The 17,727-nt window shown below is 34.5% G+C and overlaps 1 protein-coding gene across 1 annotated transcript in view; it reads right to left on the bottom strand.

Moving 5' to 3' along the window:
- Nucleotides 1-10,133, bottom strand: part of LOC133393340 (uncharacterized) — a 29,094-nt gene extending 18,961 nt beyond the window's left edge. Inside the window, exon 1 of the mRNA XM_061657939.1 lies at nucleotides 9,828-10,133. The gene's annotated coding sequence lies outside the window, so the exon portion shown is untranslated. The remainder of the gene's footprint in view (nucleotides 1-9,827) is intronic.
- Between the last annotated feature and the right edge of the window lie 7,594 nt (nucleotides 10,134-17,727).

The raw sequence follows: 17,727 nt of genomic DNA, 5'->3' as shown, positions 1-17,727 counted from the left end.
TCCTCTGCTACGCAGACGACCTCAAAATCTTTCTCCCAGTTTCGTCTCCTAGTGATTGCATTTCCCTACAAAATATTCTTGATCGTTTTTCGTCTTGGTGTACTAGTAATTCCCTCACATTATGTCCTGATAAGTGTAACGTCATTTCGTTTAGTCGTTCGCAGTCTCCAATCACTTACTCGTACGTCCTAAATTCTGTACAAGTCAATCGTGTTTGTGTCGTAAAAGACCTCGGTGTCTTGCTTGACAGAGGCCTCACCTTCAGCCACCACATTGACTCAGTTGTCAATCAGGCGCGGAAAACATTGGGTCTCCTAAAGAAAATTGCGTGCGATTTCTCCGACCCAATGTGCCTGAAGACTCTGTTCTGCTCTCTGGTCAGATCGATTTTGGAGTACTGCTCAGTAGTCTGGTCCCCTACAGCTCGAACCCACGTGGAACGTATCGAGCGGGTGCAGCGATCGTTCACCAGGTTTGCTTTCTTCTATCCCTTTCTACGCCCCTAACCGTGTTCTTCGAAACCGCCCTCCCCTAGTGATCCCTTCCCGCCGAACTGCAGTGGGCCGTAATGACCCCCTTCTTCGTGCAATTCGTCGATTTAACTGTGTATATTCTATGTTTGATTTCAACCTTCCCTTATCCTCTTTCCGATCCCGCATCAGAACCCTCCATAATCTCGTGCTGCCTTAATTTTTAATTTTTAAATTTTAGACTCTAATTTTCTAAAAAAAAAATTTTTTCTCAAATTTTTGTTAGGTTAGGAACATAGGTAATAAGTATTATTTAAGTATTTGTGTAACCAAAAGGTAGACAAATAAATATGAATATGAATATGAATATGAATATGAATATAACACATCTGATCAGTGGTTGATTTTCCGCTTCGGAATCCTCTTTGATAGTTTCCGACTATCTCTTCGACGTGCGGGACAAGGCGATCCTGAAGGATCAGGGAGAATATTTTATAGGCGGTATTCAACACCGTAATACCCCTGTATTGTTGCAGTCCAACCTATCTCCCTTCTTGTATATGGGGTAGATGATGCCGAGATTCAAGTCACAAGGCATCGATTCGCTAACCCACACTTCAGTAACAATTTGATGAATCTCGTTTTCTAGTCGTGCTCCTCCATTCTTGACCAGTTCAGCTGCAATTCCGTCGGTTCCGGGTGCCTTGTTATTTTTCAGCCGACGGATAGCCTTTCGTGTTTCTTCAATGCTAGGTGGCAGTAGCATGACACTATCTGCTAGTGGCGCTTCTAGCTGTTCGCTAAACTGTTCATTGAGTAATTCATTAAAGTACTGAGCCCACCGCGAGAGTTACATATATATATATATATATATATATATATATATATATATATATATATATATATATATATATATATATATATATATATATATATATATATATATATATATATATATATATATATATATATATATATATATATATATATATATATATATATATATATTTATATATAGGAGTTCGTTTTTACTGGATATCTTTAAAAATATTACTGGAGATCTTTATTTGCGAACTGCTAAACTAAGAATAAAGCTAACTTCTGGATTCGCTAGGCTGGTGTTTTCGGTGTTACTGGCATTTGTTGCAGCGAAAAAATCTTACAAAACTTACAAATTATCTACAAAAACTATTTCTCTCGCGCAAAATCGATCAAACTATTTTGGACAAAAACAATTTTAGAAGATGTAACTGATGAAATTGACCAGGATTTGATTATTGAACGACAACATAATGCAAACCATAGAGGAATTATTGAGACCAAACTACATATCTCTAGAAAATATTATTTTCCAAACATGAAAACTAAAATTACTAAATTTATTAACATTTGCAAAATATGTCAAAAAGCTAAATATGAAAGACGCCCATATAAACAAAAATATCAAATTACTGCCACTCCTAAAAAACCTTTGGAAATCGTTCATATGGACACTTTTATAATTAGTGATAAACATTTTCTAACCCTTTGCGATAAGTTCTCAAGACTAACCATGGCGATTCCTTTACAATCAAGAAACGCTATACATATACTAAAAGCACTAACTCAATTCTTCGCTAACGTTGGAAGACCTTGTTTGCTTGTGATGGACCAAGAATGTTCGTTTAAATCCACCACAATCAAACAATTTCTTGAAGAAAATAATATAGAATCTCATTATACAAGTGTTGGTCAATCCTCTTCAAATGGAACAATTGAAATTTGCCATAGAACAATAAGAGAATTGCACAACATAATCTCACTACGAGATTCTACAAAAAAATTATCAACTACTTCAAAAATTAATTTGGCAGTCTCAATTTACAATGATTCTATACACTCTCAAGCAAACATATCCCCTAAAGTACTATTTTCGGCTTCAAAAACGAAGATCCTATCCCTGAGAACCTTCAAGAAAGAATTAAACAAAAAGAGGAACTTTATAGAGTGTATGCCACAAAACAAAAAGAAAAAAATCCAAATACATAGAAAAATTAAACAAAACACGAGAAGAACCAGAACTATTCAAAGACAATGACACGATCTTCGAAAGGAAAAGAAATAATTTAAAACACGAAGAAAGGTATCATGAAACGAAAGTTTTCGATAACCTAGTAACAAATATTTTAGACCGAAATGGAAGAAAAATTCATAAATCAAAATTGAAAAGGAAACGAAAAACCTAACATACCATTTAAATTCTTTCTCATCCTTACAGAAATCACAGCTGAATGTTATAAAAACTAAAAATGAAATTTGGAATGATTCTTTTCCTCATAATAGTTTTGACTAATTCAAAACTTATAACAGCAACAATTTACAGAGAAATTCCTAGAGAAGATAGAATAGTTGCAATAAAAATAGGAACGGCCAAAATAAAAATTGGATATCATAGAGTAATACATACAATAAATCTGGAAAAAATAGAAACTATATTTCTATATATATATCTATATATATATATATATATATATATATATATATATATATATATATATATATATATATATATATATATAATTATGTTTACGATAGCCCGGAGTACGGTTTTACTGGATATCTTTAAAAATATTACTGGAGATCTTTATTTGCGAACTGCTAAACTAAGACTAAAGCTAACTTCTGGATTCGCAAGGCTGGTGTTTTCGGTGCTGCCAGGTTTGCCGGTCACGTTTATGATGATCATGTTGCCTCGGTCCGTCTGAACATACGACACCACACCTGGTCGTGGGAACCTGCTTCCAGTGGAGTTCCCGTTGGAAGCTGACTCCGCGCGTGGAGTAACATCGATGGCTCGCTTGCGACCGTTTTCTTACTCAGCACCTGTATCATAGCGCGTAGCGCATGTGTACATAACTCCTCCCTCCTTAAACGTCGAGCGTCCTCGATCGACTTACCGACGTTTGCAGTGGGATGATGTTGTGAATAGCTTCGGTAGACATTTTCTTCTCTGCATGTTTGGTTTTGTGTTTGTAGATGCAAAATGCAGTTATAAGAAAGCCTGTTAGAACAACAATTAATATCCCTCCTGCAATTGTATGCGTGCGTAAGCGGAGTGTTATTGTATGGAGTTGATGTATGTTACTAATATGCATTGTGTGCAGATCTTGTATACTTGGCTTGTTAAGAGTTATTTCTGTTTTGCTGCCAGTTAAGGGTAGGAAGTAGTCTTCTTGGTCTAACACATCAATATGCGCAGTAAATGAGCTATTTAAGATTTTTACGGTGCAATTGCCGTTTTCAATTAGTGTGGGTACTGCTATTATTTGGCTGTTTGAACATGAATCAATGACTGGCACTCCAAGGGTGGTATCGATTAGAATGACTCTTGGTTTCATTTCTCGTATTATAGTATGCTCGGAGCTCGTGGTGGTGGTACATTTAGATGGATGATTTCTGATGATATTTGAGATACACTTGTCGTTTAGCGGTTGTGGGTTGTTGCAAATCGTGCACTCCTCGTTAACATTGAAAATAGTGTTTTTATGTTTGGCTACAAATTTTACATCCGTCTCTACTCGGGTGTTGTTTACGTTTAGAGTTTCTATTCGTAAGAGGTCATAATCTTTTCGCTCTACTATCGGTATTTTTACTACTAGAAATATTTTTTTACCTATTGCTGTAATTATGCATGAAACATATTGTGAAATTTCCTCTTTAAAGTTTAGAAATATTTTCTGATCTTTTAATGTTTGCCATATATATTCCGTTTCGTTTGACGATAGAATATTTTTGTTTATTATTTTAGAACGAGCAAAGCTAATCTGTTTTTCTATGTCTTCTAGCAGTTGTACAATGTTATCAATGTTCAGGATAAGATTTACTTGTTCTATTTCAGTTTTTTCGACTTTTATCTGATTATTCATTTGATTTTCGATTTTTTTAAGAGTTTGTGTAATTTTGTTCACTGATTTTTCTATTTCGGAACTAATTCTAACTTGAGCGTTAATGTTGGATATGATTTTGTTTTCTGAATGTTCTAAATGTTCTAGGTTGCTGTTAATTATGTTCAAATCTTCTTGATCTGGATTTCCTGCGATTATTTTTATAATTGTTCCTAAACCATTTATTATGCCTCTCTTTTGTTTTCTAGGTCTTATATTTCCTAATTTCTTATAAGCTGATAGGATTTTATAGTCTAAGGTGTCCTTAAGATGGTTGGTTAGGCTAATATTATTGGCTAAATTCTGAATATAGTTAAGGTTAGTTTCTATTTTTTCCAGATTTATTGTATGTATTACTCTATGATATCCAATTTTTATTTTGGCCGTTCCTATTTTTATTGCGACTATTCTATCTTCTCTAGGAATTTCTCTGTAAATTGTTGCTGTTATAAGTTTTGAATTAGTCAAAACTATTATGAGGAAAAGAATCATTCCAAATTTCATTTTTAGTTTTTATAACATTCAGCTGTGATTTCTGTAAGGATGAGAAAGAATTTAAATGGTATGTTAGGTTTTTCGTTTCCTTTTCAATTTTGATTTATGAATTTTTCTTCCATTTCGGTCTAAAATATTTGTTACTGGGTTATCGAAAACTTTCGTTTCATGATACCTTTCTTCGTGTTTTAAATTATTTCTTTTCCTTTCGAAGATCGTGTCATTGTCTTTGAATAGTTCTGGTTCTTCTCGTGTTTTGTTTAATTTTTCTATGTATTTGGATTTTTTTCTTTTTGTTTTGTGGCATACACTCTATAAAGTTCCTCTTTTTGTTTAATTCTTTCTTGAAGGTTCTCAGGGATAGGATCTTCGTTTTTGAAGCCGAAAATAGTACTTTAGGGGATATGTTTGCTTGAGAGTGTATAGAATCATTGTAAATTGAGACTGCCAAATTAATTTTTGAAGTAGTTGATAAATTTTTTGTAGAATCTCGTAGTGAGATTATGTTGTGCAATTCTCTTATTGTTCTATGGACAATTTCAATTGTTCCATTTGAAGAGGATTGACCAACACTTGTATAATGAGATTCTATATTATTTTCTTCAAGAAATTGTTTGATTGTGGTGGATTTAAACGAACATTCTTGGTCCATCACAAGCAAACAAGGTCTTCCAACGTTAGCGAAGAATTGAGTTAGTGCTTTTAGTATATGTATAGCGTTTCTTGATTGTAAAGGAATCGCCATGGTTAGTCTTGAGAACTTATCGCAAAGGGTTAGAAAATGTTTATCACTAATTATAAAGATGTCCATATGAACGATTTCTAAAAGTTTTTTAGGAGTGGCAGTAATTTGATATTTTTGTTTATATGGGCGTCTTTCATATTTAGCTTTTTGACATATTTTGCAAATGTTAATAAATTTAGTAATTTTAGTTTTCATGTTTGGAAAATAATATTTTCTAGCAATATGTAGTTTGGTCTCAATAATTCCTCTATGGTTTGCATTATGTTGTCGTTCAATAATCAAATCTTGGTCAATTTCATCAGTTACATCTTCTAAAATTGTTTTTGTCCAAAATAGTTTGATCGATTTTGCGCGAGAGAAATAGTTTTTGTAGATAATTTGTAAGTTTTGTAAGATTTTTTCGCTGCAACAAATGCCAGTAACACATTTGGGAGATGCATATTCTTTGATTATGTTGATCAACATAGCTGGTCCAAAAAGGGGTGTTTTTATTGTTATTCTATGATAATTTCCGAAAAGTGTAATTGCTTCTCGAGAATCATTATTATTTTCTTCTAGTATTATTTGATTTCTAAATTCATTTAGTGGTTTTTCAGTTGCTGGGATGAATTCGTCATCATTAGTATCTGCTGAGTGTTGCGTCATAGTGTCAGTATTGTTAGAGGCAGTATTTGCATTTAATTCGGATGTTAAAGCAGTGTTTTCCGTTATGCGGGATAGTGCATTTGCATTTCCATTAAGAGTACCTTTTTTATACTTAATTTCAAATTCGAATTCTTCCAAGGCCAGTTTCCAATGAAGAAGTCTTCTATTTAAATCATTTTTCTGTCTTAGCCAAACAAGAGGTTTGTGGTCAGTTCTTATTTCAAAAACTGTTCCGAAAATGTACGGTAGGAAATGCTTGGTTGCCCAAACAATGGCGAGTAGCTCTTTTTCGGTAGCTGAATAGTTGCACTCTGTTTCGTTAAGCGTTCTAGAAGCGTAAGCGATTGGGTGTTCCTTACTATCTTCGAATTTTTGTGAAAGTACAGCGCCAAGGGCGAAATCACTTGCGTCTGTTTCTAAAATGAATTTTCTGCTAAAATCAGGATATTTTAAAATTGGATCAGTAGTGAGCATTTGTTTACAATCGTTGAAACAATTTATAAATTCATCATTATGTGTTATTTTAGAACCTTTCTTAAGACATTTTGTGAGGGGTTTGGTCAGTTTTGAAAAATCTTTTATGAATTTTCTGTAATAACCAAGGATTCCTAAGAAGCCTTTAATGTGGGTTGTTGTTTTTGGTATGGGCCAATGCAATATTTTTTCTATTTTGTTTGGATTGGGTTTGGTGCCATCTTGAGTTACGATGTGTCCTAAGAATTCACACTCTTTTCTTAAAAATTCACATTTGTCTAATTGAACCTTTAAATTTGATTCAATAAACTTTTTCAACACTTTATTCAAATTGTCCAAATGTTGTTGGAGTGATTTATCAAAAATAATAATATCATCTAGATATACAAGACAGTTTCTTCCTACAAGGTCACCTAAAATATTATCCATGGCTCGTTGAAAAGTAGCAGGTGCGTTTTTCAAGCCAAAGGGCATTCGTATAAACTCGAAGTGTCCTTTTTCTGTGCTTAAAGCTGTTTTTGGTCTATCCTTTTTATCAACTTCAATTTGATGAAAGCCGGATTTTAAATCAAGTGTAGTGAAGTACATGCTTCTACCTAACTTGTCCAAAATTTCTTCTATATTGGGAATAGGGTATCGTTTTTTCATTCAATTTTCTATAGTCAACCACGATGCGCCATTTCTCCTTTCCACTTGCATCTGATTTTTAGGGACTATCCAGATTGGGGATGTCCATGGGGATATAGAATGTTGGATAATACCGTCAGCAATCATTTCTTCGATTTGCCTATTCACTTCTGCTATATGAATATTGGGGTATCTATAAGTTTTTGTGTGAATGGGTATATCGTCTTTAGTTTTTATTCGATGTCTAATAGCGGTGGTGCATGAAAGTTTTTCTTTTTCTTGATGGATGATGCCTAGATTTTGTTTAAGAATTTCGAAAAGTTTATATTTTTCTTCTTTGTTTGAATGATCGGTGCGAATTAAATTATCGAGATTTGCTATGTAATGTTGGATAATACCGTCAGCAATCATTTCTTCGATTTGCCTATTCACTTCTGCTATATGAATATTGGGGTATCTATAAGTCTTTGTGTGAATGGGTATATCGTCTTTAGTTTTTATTCGATGTCTAATAGCGGTGGTGCATGAAAGTTTTTCTTTTTCTTGATGGATGATGCCTAGATTTTGTTTAAGAATTTCGAAAAGTTTATGTTTTTCTTCTTTGTTTGAATGATCGGTGCGAATTAAATTTTCGAGATTTGCTATGTAATTTTGCGGATGATCATTATATGGGTGTGTGCTCATGTGATTTATTTCGATCATTTTGTGCAATTCATATGTTTTTGCTGGTTTAGTCCAATGAAATGTTAATGTGTCGCCGTAATTCCTGGCAAGAACTTTAGCATATCCTTGTTTTGCTTTATAAACGCCTGAAGGAATTATTGCATCTTTTATTTGAATGTCTTTTGGAAGAAAAATGTTTCCTTTTGTTTGAGAAACAGGAAGCTTTATAATTTGAGAATTATTAGCATTTAATGTAATTGAAGGGGGTTCTAATGTTCTTATTTCTAAGTCGATTGTACGATCGGGTAGAATAAGTTTATGATTTTTTGTATCAATTAGTGTTTCCATATCGGAGAGTGATTCGTATCCGAGTATTCCGTCAAAATAATTATGACATTTGAAAAGGTAAAATTTTAATTTTTTATCTAGAATGGTTATGAATGTGCATTCTTGTAATTTGAACTTACCATTTTTATTTTTTATGGTGATTGTTTTGCATTTCACTCTTTGAGTTAGTGGAACTAATTCTGGATTTAGAAAGTTTTTGTTCGCTCCGCTGTCTACTAAAAGTTTGATGTTTGAGCCATTTAATTTTGTTGTGTAAAAGGGTAGTCCGTTAATTGCGTTTAACTCGGCGGGCTTAAGTTTGCAGTAATTTGAAAATTTACATCTTCTTCATTATCGGTTTCTTCGTCTGAATCGGATTCTTCTGATATTGTTTTTCCGTCATCTTCTTCGGCTGTATGCGAGAAAATTTTGTTTCTCATATTGGACCGTAAGGATTGATCGACGTCCATGGGAACAATTTTTGTACGATCTGAAGATGGTTTCATGTTATTGAATGGTCTATTTTCAAGGTGTTTAGGTTGTGAAAATTTATTATCCCTTTTTACATTTTTGTCGACACTAGGATGTTTTTCGAACCCATTATTGGTGTTTGATTTAGTTCTTTCGGCGTTTTGGAATCTGCATAGAAAGGCGTAAGCTGATTCCAAGTCTTCTGGTTGTGCGGTTTGAGCATATCCAAAATATGTTTTGCTCAGACCATTTATGAACGCAGCGAGGCATTCTTGTTCTAAAAACAGGTTAATTGCCTCCCAATGTGAAGCGTATACCGTATTCTGTCTTGCTACTGATTTCATATTGATCAAAATTTCTTTTGTTTTTCTATAGTGAAGGCTCAAAGATTCGTTTTGTTTTAGGTTCCACAGTTGTGTTTGATACGTTGCGATGTTGTTTCGATCGCCATAAACGTTCTGCAAAATATCTGCGACTTCATCAAAAGTAGTAGGGTTTCCGTTCACACAAATAGTGTCACGTGCTTTGCCCTCTATCTTATTAATTACGGTCTGTTCGTAGACACTGAATATTTCTGGTGCCACATTGTTTTTGAAGAGGTCTAGTGTTTTTTTAACTGTTGTTAACCAACCGATTAACTGTTTTTTGTTTCCGTCGAATCCGGGAATGACCCTAATTGGATCCGGGATACGAAAATAGTCAGCACTGCGACTCGAGGTCGTTGGCTGTTGTTGTTGTTGGAAGCGTTGTAAACTATCATTTTCCGCTTGGAGTGTGTTAACGCGTTCCTCTAACAAGCGCATAGATTCAATCAATGCGTGTATATTTTGTTCCATTTTCACTGGTATTTTCTTGTCCCTAGTGAATTTCAAAGAACGAACTTTTGGGAAAGGGGTACATTTTGGCATTCAATGATAAAAATTGTTTGTTGCCTACCGCCTTTTTATTATAAGAGTGGGGGAACTTATGCTTTAGGATGTAACTCACCTTTTTTATCCACGTGTCGGGAAATTAGGGTTTTCCGTTACCTGTCCTTTGCTTTGTCCTTCCTTTTTTTTCTTCAGTCGCTCGTTGTCCACGGGTTGGGTCAGCGATTGTCCTTCCTTTTCTTCCTTGGTCGCTCGTTGTCCACGGATTGGGTCAGCGATTGTCCTTCCTTTTCTTCTTTGGTCACTCGTTGTCCACGGGTTGGGTCAGCGATTGTCCTGCGTTGATTAGTTTACCCAGTAACGCTGGCTGGGGAGTCTTGCCGCTAGCTTTTGTTCGAATGTTCTCTTCCAATTCTAAATAGTTGAAACCAACCGTTTGTGCACTTGTTCTTACACTTTATGAAATAATGAAATTCACGCGATCGTCACGAGTCAACCACGGATCGGGCGATGGAGCAAAGTCCGGGCGATACACAGATTTATTTCCGTTATTTCACTGCACTGTACTTGAACACTTGTCACTGAACGTGAATTGGGCCTAGCCGACTGCGCCAATTATGTTTACGATAGCCCGGAGTAAGTTTAAAAAAAATATTACTGGGGATCTTTATTTGCGAACTGCTAAACTAAGACTAAAGCTAACTTCTGGATTCAGTGGTATTTAGCTAGGCTGGTGTTTTCGGTGCTGCCAGGTTTGCCGGTCACGTTGTCGTCCACGTTTATGATGATCATGTTGCCTCGGTCCGTCTGAACATACGACACCATACCTGGTCGTGGGAACCTGCTTCCAGTGGAGTTCCCGTTGGAACCTGACTCCGCGCGTGCAGTAACATCGATGGCTCGCTTGCGACCGTTTTCTTACTCAGCACCTGTATCATAGCGCGTAGCGCATGTGTACATAACTATATATATATATGTAACTGTAACTACAGCTGATTTTTCTTTGAGATCTGCGCTCAACCGCTTCAACATCCTTCGTTGGTTCAATTCTACTCGGTGTCACTTGCTTCTGCATTGCTCCTATAAATTCCCTGTCATCTTCCTTCTCGCTTTCTTTGCTTGACTTCATTCTTAACACTTCAAACACATCTACATTTATAACTCTCCTCATCGATGACTCATGTCAGACTTTTTTTTTTTTGCAAAGTAGATTCCCACTCCAACGCTTACTTATTTCAACATTCCAAAGCCTATTTGACATAAATAACATATATTCTACATATTTACAGTAATGTTCGATTCTTGTCTTATTTACTTCTTCTATTTATCACAATTCCTACAATACGTCGCTTCTTCGAACTATCTTTTGTATCTATACTTCTTGTTAACTTTGCTCTTCCCTATTTTCCTAATTCATTCCGATGCATATTAGCTTTTGTCAGTCTCACAACCATGATCAATAAACATTACATAATCTTTCATTACATTATTATGGACATTATCTTTCAGATATCATCTTAGCTGGTCTTACGGGCTGGTTGTACAAACTTGAATTTTTTTTTATCTCACGTATAATCTACTGACCTAGGACTCTTCCAAAATGTTTGTCAGTTACTTTTTAATCCATGGAGGAATGATTTTTCCTGCACCAACTTTTGCTATCTACACGTACGGTAAGGTGTGGCAAAAATATCAAACATGTTATTGTATATGCTCTTAAATTTTCTTCTTTCTTTTTTTAACCTTATGTTTCATTTTGTCCGTAATGAATTTTCATTTCCCTTTTTTTGCGATGTAAGATTGCAACTACCTTAAGTAGTCATTATGATCTCTTTTTTTTTATTGTTAAGCATTTAAAAATTAATTTCCTATCCCATTTTAATAATTTTCGTAATCAGCCTGTTACTCTGTGTTGTCCGTGTGTATCAATGTGTTAGTGACTTCATTTCGATTACTTTAACCTTCGCTCGCGTAGATAATTTTGCCCATTTGACCAATAATATGCCTGTCTTCTTCTAATTGCTTTCGCTACTATCCTCGATGGAGCCTAATTTATATCAGCTGTTTGCGTTGACCTTATTCGACCCTACTTCAAGACCTTAACCGAACTTATCGCTAATTTGCTCTAAATCAGGTACCAAAATCGGTCAGTTTGCTGTCAAATTGGACGTCCTTTCATCCTAGCAGCTATCATAGCAATTAGCCTAGCTCCATTTAGAATGGGTTGAATTTGGAATTGGTCGATCTGGAGATCTGGACAATCTATCTGGATTGCTATTATAGCGTGTAAACCCTTCGGGCCAATGTTTTTTGAACTTGTATCCTGTTATCAATTTTGGTATTGTATCATAAGCATAGGAAGAGCAATGATTCCCTCTAATATTTTTGAAATACTCTATCATTACCACAAACCTCCACAGCAACTGCATTCTTAAAATACTACATCTTGTTGGATAAACACAATAACGATTAATGAAATCAACAAATTGATTATTTTTCAATCTCCAATAGCTAGATCCATAGTTTATAATCAAGTCTTCTAATCTATCTATCATCATGTGAATTTCGATTGAATCACAATTCAGTCGTGATGTATTAGCATTTGGTTTGCAAACAAATCCCGTTTGTTTGTATAAATGCATGACTAACGATTTTATGTAATTATTTTTAACAGTAGAAATTATTGCCCGATTTTCGTTCGCATTACATTACTTTCTTTTAAGTTATCAACAAGATTTCTTATTAACAAGACTCTAACAAAATTTGCCTATTGAATTTTTTTCTGCATCAAAAGAGCCTTATGTCAGTCAGCACCACATCTAATTTTGTTTTATTCTATTAAATGTTATCACATAATACAAACTATCTGTACATTCTTTTCGTTTTTGATCTTTACTTTAATTGAAGTTATTTTTGAATTCCTTGTTTTATTCTTTTTTTAATTGTATTTAGTTATGTTGATGATGAATGCAGACAAGTGACCGAACGTTAGAATACTGCATACCGAGCAATGCAGCAACGGCATAGAACGCGGGCATGCACAGAGGAATACTCACGGCTCAGACGCGAAGAGAAACGAGTTCACCGCTCCAAGAAGCATGCTTTGGAAGAGCAAAACATGCGGGAACTCGAGCAAACCAGAGAGGCGTACGGACCGACACGAAAGTTTTACCTAGCGATAGCAGGTCACCGATACAACGTTGTACCTAAGGTTACCTGCTGTCGCAACAAGGATGGAGATCTGATCAGTAACCAGCCAGAGGTCCTCTCGCGGTGGGGTCAGTACTTTGATGAATTACTATATATATATAAACGACGATTATTACTATATATATACTAAACGACCACTAAACGGCTTCTAAACGACTCAAGTTCTCTACCTAAACGGAATATAGAAAGACTTCGTTTAGCAGACGGCAAACGACTCATGCATTCTTATATATATATATATATATATATATATATATATATATATATATATATATATATATATATATATATATATATATATATATATATATATATATATATATATATATATATATATATATATATATATATATATATATATATATATATATATATATATATATATATATATATATATATATATATATATATATATATATATATATATATATATATATATATATATATATATATATATATATATATATATATATATATATATATATATATATATATTTCTTATATATATATATATATATATATATATATATATATATATATATATATATTTCTTATATATATATGAGATTTGACACTTGGCGTCACGGCCAAACTACACGAACCGGACGACATCGGACGATGCCATAAATTCGTTAATGCCAACTGTCAAATCCCATACAAAATCGGCCCGCTGTGATCCGACACGGCCCGGCCCGACGCAAATCTCTTGTCTGCGGTCTTACGTTTTATGGCATCGTCCGATGTCGTCCGGTACGTGTAGCTTGGCCGGTACGTGTCCCAACCCAAGTGACATTTGCTCGAAATTGTTTTCCCATATCTGCTCGATTAGTACTCGATACGCTTAAAATTGTGAATTTGTGTGTGATCAAGTATATTGCAAGCGCCAAGACTTGGTGTGTTGGTAAATTAGACGTTTCTCTATCAATGGGCGATGCCGTCGAGCTCATTTTTCTTCATAGCTATGGTTTTTTTATGGAAAACAAAAACTAATTTTGTCTGACGTTATTCTATAAAAAAGGGGTATTTTTAAAGTATACAATGGGTACATGACCAACTATAACGATAGGAAACATCATTTCCGAGCGAATCTAGAAGAAAGTAAAGAAAAAGCCGCATCACAGTTGATTTTAAAGTACTTTTTCTAAATTCCCTTAAACTAGTCCAGTTTAAGTTAAGTTGAGTATAAATAAAACCAACTCCGATCATGGCAAGTCAGATTCGTTCGGACTGTCAGGATAGGACTATGCCCATCCTACATCTATCGAGTTCTCATTTAAAGAGTTTAGATATGTCCCCCTGCCCAAGGTAAGGCCTCTAAACTCCAACGTTTCCAGTAAGGGAAACCTCCTAAAGGTTTCTATGATCGCCTGGACGATCAAGTGTCGAACGTCCGCTTCGAAGCAGTATCCACCTCAGTTCTACTTAATTCGGCAAACGATGACGAAGGCCACCCTGACCAACGCGAGTTCAAAGTTACTACATGGCAACCGTCCCAAAATCGAACATACCGTGACTATCTCAGAACATACCACATGGCGACCGTAACAATCATCAAACATATTACATGGCGACCGTGACCTTAATCTGCAATCGACGGGCAGAAGTATAAACAAATTATTTGTGATACGTACAACGGTAACGTACAGCAGTGTCGTGCTAACGCATCAAATAGTGTAAAAAAAAGTGCATTTTTGACCATAACCGGTATACGACGGAAAAAAGTGTCAAATGTGCAAATTTGCATTGAACAACGCAACTGGCACAAGTGACCCATATAAAAAAAACAATCGCTATGAATGAGCGACCAAAAGCAAATACAGTGTGGTGTACAAAATGACAACTCATCGAAAATATAAGTGATGAACCGTTTAAAGGGCGAAAAAAGTGTGATATAAAGCAATTATGCAAAAAAAAGGGTTGTGACAACCATCCTCAACGTGCAAAAATGCAATAACATTATGAATAAACCCTTAAGCGATCAGTTTGCAAACTAGAGTTACCTTGAAGTGAGGAACATCGCATCGACCCCAAAACTAAAGTAAACGGAAATAATGATGTCATGAGTAATGAGAAGCAGTGCAGTGAAACCATAAGCAATACCTATGTAGAAGTGATGTTCATCGGAAAGGTGATAGAATGAATGGCGAGAATACAGTCCACGAGATGTAACCAGTGTGATTGAATGGAACAACCGTTTCCAACGTGGAAGACGAGAAGACAAGGCGAGTTCACTGCCCAATATGGATTGGCATGCGCGAATGGACATAGGGTCCCAACCTCGACAAGACGTCGAGTGACGACTGATGACATCGTAGAAATTCTTATCAGACATCGAGTAAACACCAAGCATCGATTAAACACCAAGCACCGGTAACGGTAACGAGGCATCATGAGCAGCAACAACAAAGATACATGCTATGTATTTAAAAAAAGGTACCGTAAATACGAAATTTTACTGATCAGACTGCATAAAGAAGCAAAAACAGGCTAGGAATTTACTTAAATTGTCTATATACTGTGACAATACTAACAATAACAAATTGAACGATGCAAAAATTGTTAGAGAAAATAGAAGAATCAGACATAAATTATGATCAGGTGAAACAGCTGAACAAATGTAGGCTCTGCCTCTTCAGGCAATTTGACTAACAATAGAAACTAAACCAGACAAAATGGCTGACATTATGGAATTAATTAAAATCACCACTTCTCTCATATCAAAGTATGATGGTAATGAGAAGGATTTGAAAAGTATGGTGTCAAATTTAAACGTACTAAAGAAAATAGTAAATCCGGAAAATAAAGAAACAATAATAGAACTGGTACTACGACGTCTTACAGGAAAAGCGCGAATTGTCGTAGGGGAAAACCCAACCTCAATCAAAGATATAATTAGCAAATTACAAGACAGGTGCAGCATAAAGGTAACACCAGAGATCTTAGTATTGAAAATGGACAATACTAAACAGATTGGAAGGATAGAAGATTTTGGAAGCGTTATTGAAAAATTAACGCAACAACTAGAAGAAGCATACATTGCAGAAGAGATAGCGCCAGAAGTAGCAAGAAAAAAGGCAACTAAATCAGGAATCAGTGCATTGAGTTATGGACTCAAAAATTTCGAGACCAAAATTATAATGAGATCGAGTAAATTCGAAACCTTGCATGAAGCAATAGAGCGAGCAGTAGAGTTGGAGCTAGAAGACAGAATGAAAAAGGGAAATAATGATCGTATAAAGATCCTATATGCAAACGCTAACAGGAACAATAGAGAGTATGGAAACAACTACCAAGGAAGGAATAATTTCAACAAATTCCAAAATAATAATAGATTTCAGACACAAAACCGACCCAGGTTCCCACCCGTAAGATATGGACAGAACAACAAAATAAACAACAATAGAGATTTTCAACACAAAGATACCCAAGTTAATTATCAAATTTACCCAAATTTTAATCAATCAATAACAACTAAAACACCATCCAACAAATTCAGTTATAGAAATAATAACAATTTCAGTTTCTATAAACGCCACCATCAGTTAAGCGATTGTAGTAGTATGAGTCAAATTAACCAAGGATACAATAATCGCGAATACAACTATAAAAACAGTAGTCAGAACAATTCCAATAAAATCCAATGCTGTTATGTAAGAACAGAACAAAACAATCATACACAATTCAATAATCAAAATTACGAAGACTATACAGATACTATTCAAATGAACGATCGAACTCAAAAAGATTATAAAAATATTAAAAGCAAAACGAACTATTTAAACAGAAAACTTGAAGATAAATCAACAAGAAGAAATGCATTGAATGATGAAACAATTAATGATATGAATAAGTCAAGAGACGACTCTGAAAGAATAATTAAAGAAAATAATAACTTAACAAAAGAATATGAAAATGATACTAAACATGATTATAAACATGAAAACAAACAACATATACAAATGATTACAACAAGTAATGACAATGAGAAAAATATTGTTGAAGCACAAGTGACAGATAGTTTATTACTGCTAGACAAAATAGAAATAAATGATGAGATTTCTTGTAATAAAAATCATACAACCGAGCTAAAACATCTAAAGAGAAGAAAACGTAGCATCAAATCAAAGAAGAATTATATGAATGAATCAAACAATGAATTATATTGCCAAGATAAAAAGGCTAGAAAAATAAATTATTCCACATTATGTGATGTAAACGTAAAAGAACCAAGAAGAACTATTGCTTACGAAAAGTATCTAAAAGAGCTCCTAGTAAAATTTCATAATGTTATCTCCATGCTAAAAGTCATAATATCTATAAAAGCAGAAAACTCTAGATGTGAACCTAACAAACAAATTATAGGAAAATCTAAATATTTTATAGGAAAATTAAATATTCCCAATTCTTTATCTCTAAACAATAGATCTATTTACATAAAATATTACCCACCTTAAGAGATAAGAAATGATTTTATTACTAAACCAAAAAAAAAGGATAGCAAAAAAAATCAGTATAATTAAATGAAAAGAATAACTTCAAACAATTTCATTATTTACGTTATTCTATTAAAGGGGGGAGGTGTAGCATATCTGCTATACAGAACATATTGTAATACACACTATCAGCCATAGACACATAGTAACACACTTTGGAAAGCCAAGTCACATCATTGTAACACATTCATTATAACACATTCAGTAAATCAGATCATACCATACACACCCGGAAGAGCTCAGGCCACACCGTTCATATAAAAACAATTGTGACACACTTAACAGAACCAACCGAAACGTACAACATAAGCAGGA

Source organism: Anopheles gambiae, chromosome 3 (assembly GCF_943734735.2).
Source record: "Anopheles gambiae chromosome 3, idAnoGambNW_F1_1, whole genome shotgun sequence".
NCBI classification, from domain to species: Eukaryota; Metazoa; Arthropoda; class Insecta; order Diptera; family Culicidae; genus Anopheles; species Anopheles gambiae.
Note: the sequence above shows the minus strand (reverse complement) of the source record. Positions and strands in the feature narration are given on the sequence as shown.